Source organism: Cyprinus carpio, chromosome A13 (genome assembly GCF_018340385.1).
Source record: "Cyprinus carpio isolate SPL01 chromosome A13, ASM1834038v1, whole genome shotgun sequence".
NCBI lineage: Eukaryota > Metazoa > Chordata > Actinopteri > Cypriniformes > Cyprinidae > Cyprinus > Cyprinus carpio.
This window is the reverse complement of record NC_056584.1, coordinates 2,552,555-2,570,458: the sequence shown is the minus strand read 5'-3', so window position 1 is coordinate 2,570,458 and position 17,904 is coordinate 2,552,555. Positions and strand designations below refer to the sequence as shown.

Below are 17,904 nucleotides of genomic sequence, written 5' to 3'. Positions count from 1 at the left end.
GGGCCAGCCCTCTTCTGTCGGTGTCAACATCCACTGTCTCAGTGTCTGACAAATCCCAAACAGGACACTGGCTGAAAGACAAAAGTAATTCAATTTTGTACAACAAAAATACATTGACGGAAGCATGTGTTTCCCCAAGATACTAATTTTGCCATCTAGATAACATGAAAGTGAAAGAGTGATGTGACGTGTAGCCAAGTATGGTGTCCCATATCCGGAATTTGTGGTCTGCATTTCACCCATCCATGTGCACACATACAGCAGAGAGTATTGAACACACACACACACACACACACACACACACGGAACAGAAGGCAGTGGCGCCCAGGGAGTGATTGGGGGTTAGGTGCCTTGCTTAAGTTTGGGTTTACCAGTTGTGGACATGAGAGTGGAAGAGACCACTGTTCATTCTCTCCCCACCTACATTTCCTGCTGCTACTGAGTCTTGAACCTGCGCCCCTCAGGTTACAAGTCCGACTCTCTAACCATTAGGCCACAACTGCCAGTAACAATAAATTTATAAAATATAGCTGCAAGCAGCGATGGCGGGCTCAAGCCATCAGTGCAAACGCCGCCCCGGAGGCATCAGGAAAACTGTGCCCAGCGGCACATGCATTTACAGTTACTCTATGGCAGTCTGGTTTTAAGGATTCGGCAATTAAAAGGGTTAATCCAAACCATCAAGACTATGAAAGACACACACAGAGAACAATACATAATACTTTAGTAACACTTTTTTATAAGGTTTCAGTTATTAAGATTAACTAACATGAACAATAATTATATTGCATGTCAATGTCAGTTAATAGTCAAAACTTTAAAAAAAAAAAAAATCTGTTAACATTAGTTATGCACTGTGAACTAAAATCAACAAACATTAATAAATTCTGTGAAAATATATTTTTCATGTTCATTTACTAATGTTTACAAATTAGACCTTATTATAAAGTGTTACTAAAACCTTTATTGATTTACACTGTGTGCATAATTATTAGGCATGTTGATATTCTGATTTTTTTTTCAAAGCACATTTTACCAATTTCCAATGACATCAATCTTAATAACTACCATTAATTTTGTATTTAATCATTTATGAGCGATATATAATTGTCCATGAAGGCTGGAAGAGAAAATCTCCTTATATTCAGGTGTGCAGAATTATTAGGCTTTTTTTACAGATGAAATAAGCCAAAAAAGAGTTTTAACTCGGACTGAAAAGTCAAAAATTATTAAATCCCCATGAGAATTATTCAAAACTATTGCAATATAGAAATTGCAAAATTTCGACATGATCATTGGACAAAAAAATGCTGACTGGGACAGTGGAGTTTGAAAAAAAAAAAAAAAAAAAAGGTGGAGAAAAGACACAAGTTAACTGCAAAAGAATTAAGAATTAAGACTTTTCAGAATAGAAGATGGAATAAAAATGCGCTCCCCAAACCTACTTCCAGATTCTGGAACAGGGGTCAGGAACCTTTTTTGACCAAAAAGCAAAATTTTTATTTTTGGTTAAGAGCCATTTTTCCAAAAGGGCATATATATATGTGCTTGGAAAAATATCATCTGAATATCAAGTGCCTAATAATGATGCACGCCGTGCAAAGAATTTTTAATGATTTTATTGATCTATAAGCATTTGTAAAATATTCTGCCGGCATTACAGCTTGGTCTTCATCTGTGAGCTTATCTTTTTTACTGTTACATCATGAGTTGTGTAAATTCAGATAAATTTCATGTCACAGGATGTCATAGGTCAGTATTTAAATGAGTTTGAAATTATTATTATTATTATTATTATTATAAACCTATGCAATTATATATATATATATATATATATATAAATATATAAATTGCATAGGTTTATAATAATAATAATAATAATAATAATAATAATAATAATAATAATTTCAAACTCATTTAAATGAGTTTGAAATTATTATTATTATAAACCTATGCAATTATATATATATATATATATAATTGCATAGGTTTATAATAATAATAATAATAATAATAATAATAATTTCAAACTCATTTAAATACTGACCTATGACAGTATTGAAATGTATATATATATATATATATATATATAAATATATATATATATATATATAATATATATATATATATATTTTTATTTTTTTTATTTTTTTTTGAAACACACACACACACACACACATAGCCTATATTAGGGGTGTATTGATTCATCGATATGGATCGATGCATCGATAGCACCTAAAAAAAACCACCTAAATAACCTTTGTAACATCAAAAACGATTAATCTATATTTAGTTTTAAACAGTGATGTCTATGCAGTTATTTACGTTTGATATATTAGGGATGTATTGATTCATCGATATGGATCGATTCATCGATAGCACACGTACAATATAGATATCTGTTATATAAATAGGCAGCTTATTTGGCACTGTCTACATTTTCACATAATGTCCGTCAACGGCTGCATTCTCGTTCAAACTCACCGATTAGGACTCGGTATAAGGCACAAGGTGAGCATATAAGACGCTCGGGATTGTTCGCGGAACAGTCGAGCGCTGTGTGTTGTCACCGCACACATCTGAAGCGCGTGCATGCACACAGACACAGCCGCACGCGCGAATACTAAACTGAGCTATCTTCCGCTTTTTTTGTGCATGGATCAATAAATACATAATTACATCTAAATGCGCGTTTTGGGGAATATCCTAGTAAACACAGTCGGTTAGGCATATGTCTTAACGTTAACAGCTCAGAAATAAAAGGCATGTGTATATTAAACCCGTGATTGGTTCTTAGAGTGAAAGCATAATAATAAATCTAATGCTGTCAAAGAAAAATACAAGTGCTCACTGCTTCTGACTAAATAACCTTTGTAACATCAAAAACGATTAACACATACACTCAGCGCACACACATTCTTCACAGGTCAATGGCAGAGTCATCAGAGTGACTCAGCCCCCTCCTTTTTCTCACACAGAGAGACTGGCCTCAGAGTGAGATCAGATGACTGACAGTTTTTTTAATTTTCTGTTATCCATAGAGCACTGAAAAGTCGTGAAACTATGCATATTTGCTCAGAATGACTTATCCTCTATATATAAAAATTTTGAAGTGTTTGGAAGCTGCACTTTAAGAAATATAAGACAATTTATGTTTACTTTTTTACTGTTATTTCAATAAATCGCTACGGCAAAACAACCGTTCAAGCTATCCAAAAATCCATTCGCAATTTAAGTTCCTCAATGTTTTGGCATCATGTAGACAAAGTTTGGTGTGTATACTGTAATTCTCCTCTGAGCAGTATGCATTAATTCACAGCTATATTTTTCCAAAAATCCATATTCAAATCAATATAACTGACTTCCTGTTCATCGTAGCTGATGACTGTGAATTAGAAAGTTGTCCGTCTTGATAAGAACAATTTATGTACTGAGTTTGGTGTCTGTAGATAAAACTAACCCCCTCACTTTTGACAAAAGGTGGCGCTATAGAGTGGCTCCTCCACGCCCTTGCATGAGCTATTGCCATTGTCTAGCTATCATTAATACTGATATGTGTTCTGAGTTTTATGTAATTCTGAGCATGTTATCTGGCTCAAAATCACCAGAACAGAATATTCAAGTTTGACACGTTGCCATGGCAACACTATATTAGATATCAATATCCCCACAAGAGATTTACATCGGCCGTGTTTTGTCATTATTCTGATGAAGTTTGAAGCAAATCGAGTAAAAATAAGATGCTGAATTCAAAGCATTTTGAAAATGACACACTTCCTGCTGCCAGTTGGTGGCGCTATAACTTTGACTCCTAATAGTCACATATATGCGATCGGGCTCATACAACGAACAAACTGATGAAGTTTGAACAAACTCAGGTAGTGTATGTTGATGTTATTAGACATTTCCTGTTTCTCATTTCTCGCCATAATTTCAACGCCTCGCCACGGACAAACCGTTAGAGATATCAAAAATATCTTCGCAATTTAGCATCCCCAATGTCTTGAGATCATGTTCACTGAGTTTTTGTGGCAAACGGGTGGAGTTCCTCAGAGGAGTATATCAAATTCCAGAGCATGTGTTTTTCACAAAACCCTAAATAGCCAACTTCCTGTTGGGCGGAGCTTATGACATCCAGTGCGAAAGTTTTTTGGTTTGATGAGATCTACATGTGTACCGAGTTTCATATGTATACGTGCAAGTATGGATGATATATGGCCCTCAATATTCCAGGGGGCGCTGTAGAGCCCCTGTGCCACGCCCGTGTACCAGTCTCTGCCCGGCCCTAATGGCCGCAGATTCCAAGGTGTGTGCCAATTTTCAAGAGTTTTTGTGCATGTTAAGGGCCCCAAAAGCCCCCGAAACCTTGGAAAAAAATTAGAAGAATAAAGAAAAAAAAAAAAAAAAAAAAAAAAAAAAAAAAAAAAAAAAAAAAAAAATAATCCTAAGGAAAACAATAGGGCTCTTCGCCCTCCAGGCTTGAGCCCTAATAAATAAATATATATCCAAATGCAGAATGTATACCAGCATAAATACAGCCACTTTGGAAATAACACTAATCAATATTGGTTGAATGTTAGCAAACTCTTTGTGCTCAAGTACAAACCTTTCTCCACAAGCACTGGCATGAATCTCGATATAATCAGGAGGGAACATAACTTGGCATATTGGGCACCTTTTACTTGTGGCGGATTGGTCTTCTTTATTGGTGGGATCACTTTTAATAGATGTTTCAGGGGAAGCTAAAATAAAAACAAACAAACTGGTCAAGGGTCAACTCTACAGAAGCGCACAAGCAAAACATAAAAAAACATAGTTCAAGTAAGAATAACTACTTTAAAGTTGGTGTTATGCAATTATAATGAAGTAATGCAATCTATGCAATTATAATGAAGTAATGCAATCTATGCAATTATAATGAAGTAATAAATGTGATCGTTAAGACTTACAGACAATCTGTGTACTTGCTTCCAAGCAATCACTTGATTCTTCTTCTGCCTCCTAAACAGAGAATATGAACAAATAAATTAATTAAATCAAAGCATATATCTTCTATAATAATAATAATAATAATAATAATAATAACAAAAACAATGTAAGTTCAAAACATTTTAATGAACATTTCAAACTTACTTGGTCACTGTCTGGCTTGCTACAGGACTCTACATGCAAAGCCAGAGCTTGTAATGGCAAAGTTTCACCACATGTCTTGCACTGTGATTCTGGCATTTTGCTGAACTCTGGGGCATCAAAAGGAAGTGGTGAAATATCAATTTCATCCTGAAGTGGAACAAATGAAAAGCATATGCCTTCCATTATTAGATGAGCTCTTGAGTAGCTTTGCTGAGTATCCCTCTGATTCTGGTGGGATCACTGTCAATTTCCTCTGGCCACTTCCACCTTCAATAAATGAATAACATTTGTAATAATGCGCATCGTCTATGTTTTTTAATGCATGCACTAAGATAGCAGCATTAATACTGGCTAACAAAAATTATACAAACAATGGAGATATATTAAGAGACATCAAAGAGTTAAACATCAAAGTCATAAAATAGTTAAACAAGGGATAATAGATTATAACTACTGACCTGACGCCTTGTATAAAAGCCATCCACCCATTAAATTCTCCAATTTAGGATACTCAACTGCCAGAGATGCTGTAATCTACAGAAACAAAATTTTAATTAATGCAAATATCAAATACATTGTTCCTGCTTATAAATAATGAATTTAAAAACGCCCACCTCTACATGGTTGCTGTTATCAGGTAAAGAAATATGGCGTTTACCTAAACCTGCCATTAACAATTTAAGTTCTTGAGATCCTTGTGGGGTCCTATCTGTTGGTGCTGGGAGTAAGTAAAACTGCAGACTAGTATGCTTTGTGGGGGCTACAACAGCTTTTATCACTGGAGTAGGAAATCTGCGTTTGCCGCTGGTTCTTTCTTTTCGAAACATACTAGGAAAGGACCTGTTGAAAAGTATTCAAAGAAGGAGATGCAATATTTTCAGGATTAAAAAATTTGTATTTGTATGCAAACACAATAATATAATCTAAGAAATTATATGTAACCTAGTCATCTCTTGATGAATGCTGGGCTGCCTCAATCCCAGATTTTGACTGCCAGGTGGATTTAGAGTCAGACCCCAGGATTGGCTCTGACCCTGAACCTGTTCCTGACCAGCTGTTGCCGTTATGAGTGACAGCAAGTTTCTTGCTGCACTTTCAATGAGTGCATACTCTGGCTGTTAATAAAAAAGAAAGAGAAAATAAATTAAATAATAATAATAATAATAATAATAATAATAATAATAATAATAATAATAATAATAATAATAATAATAATAATAATAATGATGATGATGATGTGATTATTTCAGGCATGTAACAATACACTCGTTGCACAATTGAGTTTGATACACGATACTGATCTTGCAATAAAGTACAATACACTGACAATACATTGAACAAATTCAAAAAAAGAGAGTTAAAATGGCATTTTGTTATTATAACTTTTATCACATTTGGCAACTCATTAATACTGATTATTAAAGTGCTATATTTCATATTATATTAGAGGTGAACTTAATCTGTACTTGGTTGGTGCTCCCCCCATTCACACGGAAAGGGTGACAACTCTGCACTCTGTTCCTGCAGTCTACATACAGTAGCCTACATTTTTAAATGTTGTATTTTATATAGATATACTGTAGATGTGACATATTGTTGCATTTTTGTATTGTAAAATATTGTGACAAATAATATTGATATACCCCTGCATTATTTAAAATGTTCTCTGCAAAAAACAATTTCATCGTCATATATGTATAAATAATATAAAAAAAAAAAATATATATACAACAATTAACCTAAATGTATAAAAATTAATGAATGAATGATGGATGGATTGATTGATTGATTGATTGATAGATCCATTTTTATGGAGAAAAACCTCCCCAGCTTAAATGTTTTCAGCCATGTTTGTCACTATTGATTTTGCACTTATCGATCACAATAATATCTTTAAATTATTGTTTTTTTTAATATATATATATATATTTAAATCGTGTTGGCATTGTGAAAACCTCAAAAGGTTAGTTATAGATATTGTAAGACAGAAACTCACCTGTTCACCGCTCATTTTCCTGTAGTAGGCTCTAGGCAAAGGCAAGCACGCGTTTCAGTGACTAGATAAATTAATCCCCTAGCTTAGCGCCATCTACTGTTTTGGAAGAGGAAGTTACTCAACTGCATTTGTGAGAAAATCTGCGTGGAGGCATTTGTCAGAAAATCGAGCCGAGAGATCCCAACTGTCTCACAATCGTAACAAACAGGTATGCATTTGTATGCACTAGATTTGGTATTTGTTCAAAGGTTACATGCAATTTGTTGGATGGTTTGTATTTATTTGTGAAATATCATTTAGGCTCATTTATTTATATTTGTAAAACACAATATTACTCAACTGCGTTTTCGCTCAAATTGACCTTTGTATTTGAACATTGCCTTCTGTTTGTTTGCGAGTCGAGTTTTCCTTTGCAAAGCAGATCGAGTTTGTTTGCGAGTCGAGTTTTCCTTTGCAAAGCAGATCGAGTTTGTTTGCGAGTAGAGTTTTCCTTTGCAAAGCAGATCGAGTTTGTTTGCGAGTAGAGTTTTCCTTTGCAAAGCAGATCGAGTTTGTTTGCAAAATGCTGGATTTGTTTGTTTAATTATGGCACAAAATTCGCTCCATAGGATAGTGCTAAGTGTTGGGAAATTTCGTAAATTCTTCTCTTTTTTTAACCAAGCAAAACATCTTTTGCATAAACACCCTCATAGTCTTTGTTCCTCTACAGCAAATTTAAAAATGTTGCACTTTCAGGGAGACTTGGGCCTAAAACATTCAGCCAGTTGGAACAGAAAAACACCAGAATAGGCCTGTTTAGTAAGCAGGATTTGATGGCCGCATTCCTACACTTCTAAAATGCAATTCAATGTGGAAGTAATCCAAATATTCAGAATACGTTACTCAGATTGAGTAACGTAACGGAATACGTTACAAATTACATTTTTGGGCATGTATTCTGTATTCTGTAACGGAATACATTTTGAAAGTAACCTTCCCAACACTGAGCATGTCGTTCACACACACTGTAACTTGCTATTGTGTAGTAGTATAGTACATCACAACCGTATACAGTTATGCCCACACACTCTACATATTTATGAAAAAAAAAATTGATTCCATTAATTGTTAAATAATTTTTTTTTTTAACAGTTGTCTGTCTTTCTTCAGAAAGGTAATTCAGCTTTATTGTTGAGGTACTTCAGTTTCTCAATTCTATCAATTGTAAATTCTCCATCTTGCTCTTTTCCTTGTCCACCAGAGGGCAGCAGATGTGTTACAGTGTGCTGCTCCTCCGGCACTGCTCTCTCCATCATCAGCTACATAACAGAGAGCCTGCATAAAGTCTCATGAAGTTACTGATAACTTAGTGCTTTCTTTTTTGCCACCTAACGCGTACTTCCAGTGTGAATTGAAATGTGATTGTGGGTTTCATTAAGCTGTCAAACATTACAGTGCCATAGTGAACTACCTGTCGTCTTCCGCTGGGGCGTGTCTCCAGAAGTGCACGTCAGAGGAGCGGAGCCTGGCTGTCACTCAAAGTGGACTTGTTGATTCCGCCGTAACATCTGCCCTATTCGGAGTGGAAAAAATGCTGCGAGCTCGACATAGACAGCATTTCCTCTGGATGTCCTCAATAGCAGGAAGTGGTGTCCCTGTGATGCGTTGGGCAGTTTTCACCACCCTCTGCAGCGCCTTGCGGTCAGCAACTGAGCAGTTCCCATACCAGACTGTGATGCAACTGGCCAGGATGCTCTCGATCGCACACCGGTGAAAGTTCACCAGGATGGCTGAAGACAGCTGGTTCTTCTTCAGTGTTCTGAGGAAGAAGAGGCACTGGTGAGCCTTCTTGACCAGGTGTTTGTGGTCCAGGACAGGTCCTCCGAGTTGGTGGTTCCCAGGGACTTGAAGATGGAGACATGGTCAACAACCATCCCGTTAACGTGGATGGGGTCATGCGTGCTTCCTTTCTTCTTCCTGAAGTCCACAATGAGCTCCTTTGTCTTGCTGGTGTTAAGGAGCAGATTGTTGTCAGCGCACCATGTGGCCAGGTGCTATATCTCCTCCCTGTAGGCAGTCTCATCACTGTCTCTGATGAGGCCAATCACCATGGTGTCATCTGCAAACTTAATATTGGAGTTGGATCCATGCACAGGCTTGCAGTCGTGGGTGTAGAGGGAGTAGAGGAATGGGCTCAGCACACAGCCCTGTGGTACGCCTGTGTTGAGTGTGATGGTGGTGGAGCAGGTGTGGCCTGACCTAACATGCTGAGGTCTGTTGTTCAGAAATTAAATAATCCAGTTGCAGAGGGAGGTGTTAATGTCCAGGTCTCCAAGTTTTGTGGTCAGCTTGGAGTGAATGACAGTGTTTAATGCTGAACTGAAGTCAACAAACAACATCTGTACATTTGTGTTGTTATTGTCCAAGTGTGTGAGTACAGAGTGCAGCACTGTGCATACTGCATCATCTGTGCTTCTAATTCTACGGTAAGCAAATTAGTGTGGGTCCAGTGTGGGTGGGAGGCAGTCCTTGAGGTGTGCTAGGACCAGTCGCTCAAAGCACTTCATAATGATGGGTGTGAGTGCTACAGGGCGGTAGTCATTTAAGCACATCAGGGAGGAGTGTTTCGGTATTGGCACAATGGATGTGTACTTAAAACATGTTGGCACAGTTGCTTGGGTGAGGGACAGGTGTGTGTGACTGGTAAGATCAGTTGAGGTGCTGTCCCACCCGGGCCAGCAGCCTTGCGTGCGTTGATCCGGCTCAATGAAGTGTGGACATCTGTGGAGGTGAGTTGAGGGGTTGGTGGTTTGCTGAGTATGTGATTTTGGTGGCCGTCTCCTTGCTGCTTTCAGCAGAAGTCGCACCTCCTTGTTCATCCATGGCTTCTGATTAGGGTATGTTGTGATCTGTTTTTCTGTTGTAACACTGTCAATGGTGGTGTTGATGTAATCCAGTACAGAGGAGGTATACAGTAGGTAGACAACCAAAATGGGTAATATCGCCGTCGCAGGGCCGCGGCGTTAACTGCAAGTCAGTCGCGTGTTAAAATCATTCACTATACTACCGCCAGGTGGCGCAAAGGGACGGATTGCGAACTGAATGTAATTGTAAAATGAAAGGAAGACAATAACATTATAATATACATTATAACATCCTTAAAAGCCATTAAAAAATAGGATAGTCTTATGCTACAGTCTACTCATCAAAAATTTAAAGAAAGACCTTTACACAAGGGCTCTTATGCATGTTATTGTTATTAAACAGTCATTACATACAATAATCTTCAGTTTCCATTTGCAGAGCAAAATGAGAACGGTCCAGCATTTACAAATAATTCTTATTCACTCTGTTATTATTCTTGACTTTTCAAATTGCTAACACTTTGCATTTTTGAATCATGCCTTTACTGTGTGACCAAAAATTTTGAATTGTGACTTTGATCGCGCTGGTGCCTCACGCGCACATATTCATTGGAAACAGCAGTCGTTCACCAAGCCATGCGGTGCGAGCAGCGGTCCACTTTGGCATATTTTTACTCATTATGATTTTTTTTCCGTCGATACTGAAACACGTGTGAAATCCAAAGCCTGTTTTATCTAATGAATAAGAGTTTAGCTTCAAATGGGCAACATGTTTGGATTTGTCCCGAATGAGAGAGATAAGCCCAACCTTACCTTATGTATCGCTTTAAATTATTTTAATTATTATTATTATTATTATTATTTTTTGTTTATAAGCCTATATATATTATTATATACTGCAATTATATTTATCCATTAGAATTATATATTTGTAATTCTTGTTCTGTTCTGATAAATTTGTTGAATTTAAAGGATTTGTTGTAAAGTGAAGGGAACTAAAAAATATCCTGTTGGTACATTAGCCTATAGCATTATAAGGACTGCCGTTATTATTTCTGAATGTAATAAAATGCAACTCTCACAAACTTAATTTATTTTTTAGCGTGTTTTCGTGTATGTTTTTATCCAGCTTTATTTTTCCATTGCATCTAAAAATGACTTTGTGCATCACATTCACTCTGCGCACTCAATCTGCCTCTCGCGTTGTTCAGCTGTGGACGATTTCAAAATGTTTGATATAAAGGTTGATGTCACATTTTATACAGGAATTGTTCATTAAAAAAAAAAAAAAAAAAAAAATTCAAAATATATTGTTAGTTTTATGCTAACATGCAATCAATGTATTCAGATACAATATAAGACACAAGTTCATTTAGGCTATTTAACATGCACTGTGACATTTTACCGTTTCAACTTATAAACTCCTTGAGATTTTAAAGTCAGTTTAATAATATAGAATTTCAAGTTGAATCTAGTATAAAAAAGGTTTTAATTGCTTAAATTATTTCTATGAATTAATAAGTTAGCATGACTTTTTCATCATAGCATTTTTAGCATCATAGCATCATAGCTGTATTCTTTTCTGAAACCAAGCACCCAGTTTTTTCTTTTTTTAAATCTATGAATCGCTCGCATATCTCCTACAACCTACAAATAAGGGCTAATAGAGGTTCTTTCTTTTATTATTTATTTATAATTTATTCTTGAAGAAAATAAGTATTTATTCTTTAATAAAATAAGGGACAGATAAGGAACGATCCAAATATTTGTAATGTACAATAATATAAGCCTATATCTGCCTGCAGTTAAAAAGTTATATTTGTTTTGATTCACCCATTTATGTTGGATACAATTATTCTAAAAATAAAAATAAATAATGTCATAAAAAACGCCATTGGCCTGAATAAATTTTACCATTATATAATTGGGGTAGTAATTTAGGAGGTGAAAATACAGTGAAATTACAAATGGCATGGGATTTTAAAGCATGACAATTGAAGGTCTATGAAACGTTTCTATGATGCATTTTTTTAAACTGGCACTTAAAGTTTTCAACTAAAATATTATTTCAACCATATAGCCTGTGAATAAATAAAATGCATACTTTTCAATGAAAGAACGCTGAGAGTGTAGGTTGCTTCTGGTGTTTGGATTTTTACTTCAATATAACGAGATCCAAGTTTAAGAATAGCCTAGGTTTTTTTTTTTTTTTTTAATCTCTATTTAACAGCATTAGCTCAATGAAATTTGTCTTTCTTCAGGTAGACTGAATGTTTTCCTGCCTTGCTAAATGTTGGGCTCATGATCAATGAGTTGTATTCGCTCAAAGTGATTTTATAAAATCAAAACTTGCGGACGGTGAAGCTGGGTCAGTTAGAGCTCGCGCTCACTGTAAAGCGGGAGCAGCTGACAGAGGACTCCGCTTGGTCTTAAAGCCTTCCTCAAACGCCTACATTCACAAATAACAATGATTTTCGCAAAAATAATGATTAATTATCAATTGATAATTTTTTATTATTTTGGTCTAGTGAAAATAATTATATGGGCTGCGAGAAAATAATGAATAAAAAGAGGGCTGCTGTAAGTGCAGGCATGTTTCAACCCAGTAACATAACACACCGCTCCTCACAGCCAAAAAACAGACTGAATTCAGTTCAGCTGGAGCGGGCTGGGGGTAGTTCTGTATAGCTTGTGGGGGTCGAGATAAAGGTGTGAATTTCTTGCTCTTTCATATGGACAGTCTTATGAGGGTTTCAGACTTGCAGAACAGGTCTTAGGACAACTTTAAAGAAAGGTTTGATCCACTTCAAATGTTGACTACTGTATAGCGCAATAAAGTTTATTAGTTATTATAACTTAATTTCAGAGGAAGTGCCTTAACTCAAAAAAAATAAAATAAATAAATAAAATTAAATTAAATAAAAAATGCAAACTGATGCATTAGGGCTGGGCGATAGGCCTTATGGCCTAAAAAAAATCCTCGATTTTTTTCACAATAAAAACTTAAAATCAATATTCAAATGACAAATAAATTGTTCAAGACAAGTTTTAATATAATTCTTTATCATTTACCAGTCAAATTTATAACTGAGACAAGATGATTAATAAAAAGCAGTAACGTTATTACCTTAATGCTGGAAAGACCATTATTTTATTTATTTATTTATTTTTTAATACTAGCCCATCATGCAATCATACAATTTCCCCTCCGCGCTCCGAGCATTTAATAATCACTCCGCTCTGCGCTCATTGATACCAAACACTGCTCCGCACTCGCTCCGTGGATAAAGTTGAAATGTTATTTTCATAATGTAGCCTATAAAAATAAAAATAAAAAATTAATAAAATTACAGGACAGTTTCAAAGGGGATTAGGCTATTGTGTGCAAACTTTTTTTCCTACCAAACGCCAAACTAATAACATTGTCAGCATTAAAAGGTATAATTGCTGCTTTCTGCTGTGCAAATTTTGTTTGTATTGAAAATAACAGTACATTTTCAGTTATTTTATCTACAGATCGATGCATTTCTTACAGATTTCTGCTCATTCAAAATCAGATACAGATGAAGTACTGTAAGATTACATTTGTTTGAATGCATTATTGCGACAGCGATTACGTGTGAATGTGCTGTATCTGTTTAAATCACGCTTTAACCCGAAAATAGTCAGTAAAAGGAACAGACAAACTCCTTGAGAACTAGCCTGTAATGCTCGACTATTGCCGTCATTATAATCTTCTGATCGGAGAGATTATGTGTATCAAGCTATAGCTAAATATGTTTATCATGTGAATTCTTGCTAAATATGCAGTTATATTACGGGCTGTTGGCATGAATTGTACTCGTGATGGAGCGGTGCTGGAGCGAGTGAAAACCAGAATCTCCGACTTTTAAAAAATCCGCTCCTCTTGAGTCAGAATAACACCGCTCCGCTCATACTCTGCTCGGCAGCGTGTCCCAAACGCGCGGTGGAGGGTTGAGCCCAATCAGAACTGCGAGCCCTGAGTGGAGCGTCGGCCATTTTATTTTGTTGCGTCCATACAATATTTTTGTATGTGAAATATACATTTTCACAGAATGTAGCCTATTCATAAACAATAGGCCTATATTAAATCATCTCTTTAAGTTTTTCTAAATCCCAAACAGAGTCCAGACATCAGTAAAGTATCCGTCTATGAACATGTTTTATAGGTTTTTATAGGAGTTTTGGGAGACATTATATTTTGTAGACTTTATGTGATTTAAAAGCACAAACCAGAAGCACAATATCTGCAGAGAAGGGCTGGCCATTCTCAAAACATAAAATATCAATTTTATTTAAATTTTAGTTTTTTGTGTTTGAGAGGAAAAATCAGAGTTAAGACATCTCTCCGTTACAGACCGTTCTGAAAGAAGAATTTATACAAACGCGTATAAAATGCTTTAAAAACTTTAACAGAGATGTCTAGAGGGTATTTAATAGGTCTGCCTCCCACGTAAGATTTTTCTAGTAACTAGTCGTTCATTTGTCATTATTCAACTAATCGCAGGTTTATATTAAATTTACATCTATAATCCATAATGAGCCTTAATATATTCCGCGCTCAAGAAAATGCATTAAGTTTGCCACAAAGCACAGGCAGAAGTAGCCTAATAATTGTGAAAAAGGAGACATTTTAATTATTTATTAATAAACAAATGTTTTCTTGTTGGCTGCAAGATGAAATTCACAATGCTGGCTCTCTCCACATGAACGCGGCTTTAGAGAGAAATGAAACCTTCTCAGATTACATAATGCTTTCGGTTTTGAATTGATTCGTTTAAAAGACATTTCAACCTTTCTGTAGATATATTTCTCATGTATGTGAGACACCCAGATTTTCAGTTATTTCATTATTAGTGAAAAAAATCACATGATCGAGAGGGCGCCTCCCTGTCATGCGCATTAATAATTTTCGCACAAACACTTGAATATGAATGATAATTCACATTTGGCATATGCATTACAAAGTAAATATTTTTTTTTTACATGCAATTATCCAAAATAAAACCAAACAAGATTTGTAATGAAGATAAAATGTAGACAAATAAGAATAAATGCTGCATGTGCACTCAGCATCATGTGCACCGAGCAAATCTTGCATTCTGACATTTTACAGAATATTGTACAAACCTGCATTTAAAATGCAGCTGCAATTTATTTCATTTATTTATTTATTTTTACTTTACTTAAATTATATGAAAGCAAGTAAAGAAGACTCCATTTAAAATCACTGAAGTTGTCAATTAATGAAGCTCTTTTTTACATCGTGTGTATTTTGTTGATTATAATGAGAGAACTTGAGTTTAATCATGAGGACGTTTTATTAATCACTCCATTCTTTAGAGTTTCAGTGATTTAGCTAAATCATGCAGGTTTAATTTATTCGTTTCTTGTTTTAATTAGGCCTAAATAATGGGAGCAAAATTATACAGTCCCTCACGTTTTGCTAAAATAAAGAAAATAATTTATTAAACACTCAAGCCTAGCTCACAATAGGCTATCACTTTTAATGCTCCAATGCAAAGTAAACCACAAATTCTTTTGAATAATATAACACACAATTTATATTATATAAATAATACTGCACACTATTTAAATGTGTCAAATCTAAAATATGGTGTAGAGAAAATATAAGCACAGGCTCATAGGCTTCACATTTATCCTGCTTGAATTCGTTCTAAGAAACGCACATATCTTCATAAGGACTAAACTTTCATCTGTGAATATTAAATATTTTAACAAGCCTAAAGTGTTTTCCTTTCATTTTCCCTGACTGCAGTCAAATATAACACATCAGTGCGGCAAAGCTGACATCTATTCGCGAAAATGTGCTTTGATGTGCTTGTTTGAAAACTTGTGATTAAAGCACCACTCAGCGGTCAAAAGCTGCAAATGCACTTTGCCGACGCCGCGGCGGTGGTACGAGCGGCGGTAGAACTAACGTTTTGGATGGCCACCTACTGTAGATATCAATGTCCGTGTGAGAGCCACTGGCAGCCTGAGAAGCAAACATACTCCAGTCCGTGTATTGAAATCTGTCCTGAAGTAAAGAGTCTGCTCCAGCTGGCCACACTTTGATGGTCCTCACTGATGGCTCTTTACCATTGACTACACATTAAAACTTAGGGGTGAGAAACAAAGAAAGGTGATCAGACTGTCCGAGGTGGGGGAGGAGGGTTGCAGTGTAAGCTCCATCAATGTTTGTTTAAACATGATCCAAAGTTTGGTCTCCTCTGGTGTGGCAGAAAACATGCTGATGGAATTTGGGGAGCACTGTCTTTAATTTGCAGTGATTAAAATCACCCGCGACAATAAAAGCAGCCTCCGGGTGAGCAGGCTGTTGTTTACTAATGGCCACTTGAAGTTCGTTCAAAGCAAGGAAAGCGAGGAAAATGTTGGGTAAAGAGAGCCAGAGCGGTGTTAGCTTTGGCTTAGATCTTAGACCTCCGTGCTTTCCCCGCCTTTGTTTACGATCTCAATGCCGCCTGCGAGCACTTCCGCCCAGCCAGGTAGAGTGTGTAGCCTCGGTTGTTCTGGAGATCTCAGGGATGAGTCGAAGATTGGTGATAAAACTGCTGGAAAAGTCCTCACCAATATCCAAAATCTCCTGTCGGGTGTAGGATGTTAAAGCAAAGCTGTTCAGTACGAACAGACCTGAGATGAGCAGGAAAAATACTGCAAAATTGCAAAAACTGGAGAGACGCCGAGCCTCGCGATGTGTACACGCTGCCATTTTGGTCCATCAGTAACAGTAAAGTACTGTTTACAAGTAAAGTAAAAGTTACATTGACATTTCATCATTAAGCAAGCGCTTTTATCCTGTTACTCTAGTCGGGGCATGTTTTTACTGTCGACTTTGGCCGTGCTGACAATCAAGAATCTTAAACTTTCCGGGCGTGCGTCTGTTGAGGGCGACCAGTATTACATTGTAACATGCTACAAAACACGCACGCACGCACAAATGAGAACATTTCCATACAGAAATGATGGGACTGATTTATTATCCTTTTTCACCAGCAACGACGGGCTTATAAAGGGGTTGTGTCGATATGTGATCGATTATCGCTGAACAAACGCACGCGCATGCGTTATTCTGTTGTTGCTCTACCGCTAGTCGAAAACACGTTAACCTAAATCTAAGCACTCTCTAACACAAAGAAAACACCTTATGCATTGTGTATACTTTGTTTTCAATACCGTTTTTGCATCTAAGGATGTTCCCTTAGATTCCACATGATACTTCCAATTATAATTTTCTGTTCTGTGCTTTCCCCTCAGGATAAGAAAATGAGCAGCTCGGAAGATGACCTGGACTTGCCTTTTGGAGTCGATGATTGGTCGGCTGAATTCCTTAAAAAAGTTTGCGAGGAATTTCACAAATCAAAAGAAAGCAACTAAAGCCTCTGTGAATCATTAGATGACCAGATGATAAGCGACATGGCTGCACTTAAGGGCGAGCTCAGCACCTTAAAATCTCGCGTAGCAGACCAAGGCAAAAAGATAGAGGATCTGAGAAAGCAGCTGGAAGGAAAGAAGGGCCAGAAGAGACCAGCTTCCTCGGCCGACTGGTCTCCTGAACGGAAGCAGAGATGGTCTGAAGAATTGGACGAGATCCTGATGCCATTCTGGCCAGAGAGATCCGATGCAAGCGAGAAGCTGATTGAAAGGCAGCAGGCCTTCTTCAGCTATGTGGTGGACGTGCTGAAAATGAAAGGTGAGAGCGCTTTAAGCCTCTTAACTGTTTGACAGGTTCTCTCAATAGAAGTCATGTCACGTGAGACTAAAAACAACCTCCTGATATTTCTGTCAGATCGGAGAAACCTGGAGATGAATGCGGTGACGGTCCTCAACGAAGGGGTTTCCAGGGGCGTCTGGGAGGACTGGACTCCTGCGGGAATTAAAGTGACATTC

General features: G+C 36.7%; 1 pseudogene; it reads right to left on the bottom strand.

Moving 5' to 3' along the window:
* Positions 1-5,316, bottom strand: part of LOC122147144 — a 29,632-nt pseudogene extending 24,316 nt beyond the window's left edge.
* Positions 5,317-17,904: the final 12,588 nt, after the last annotated feature.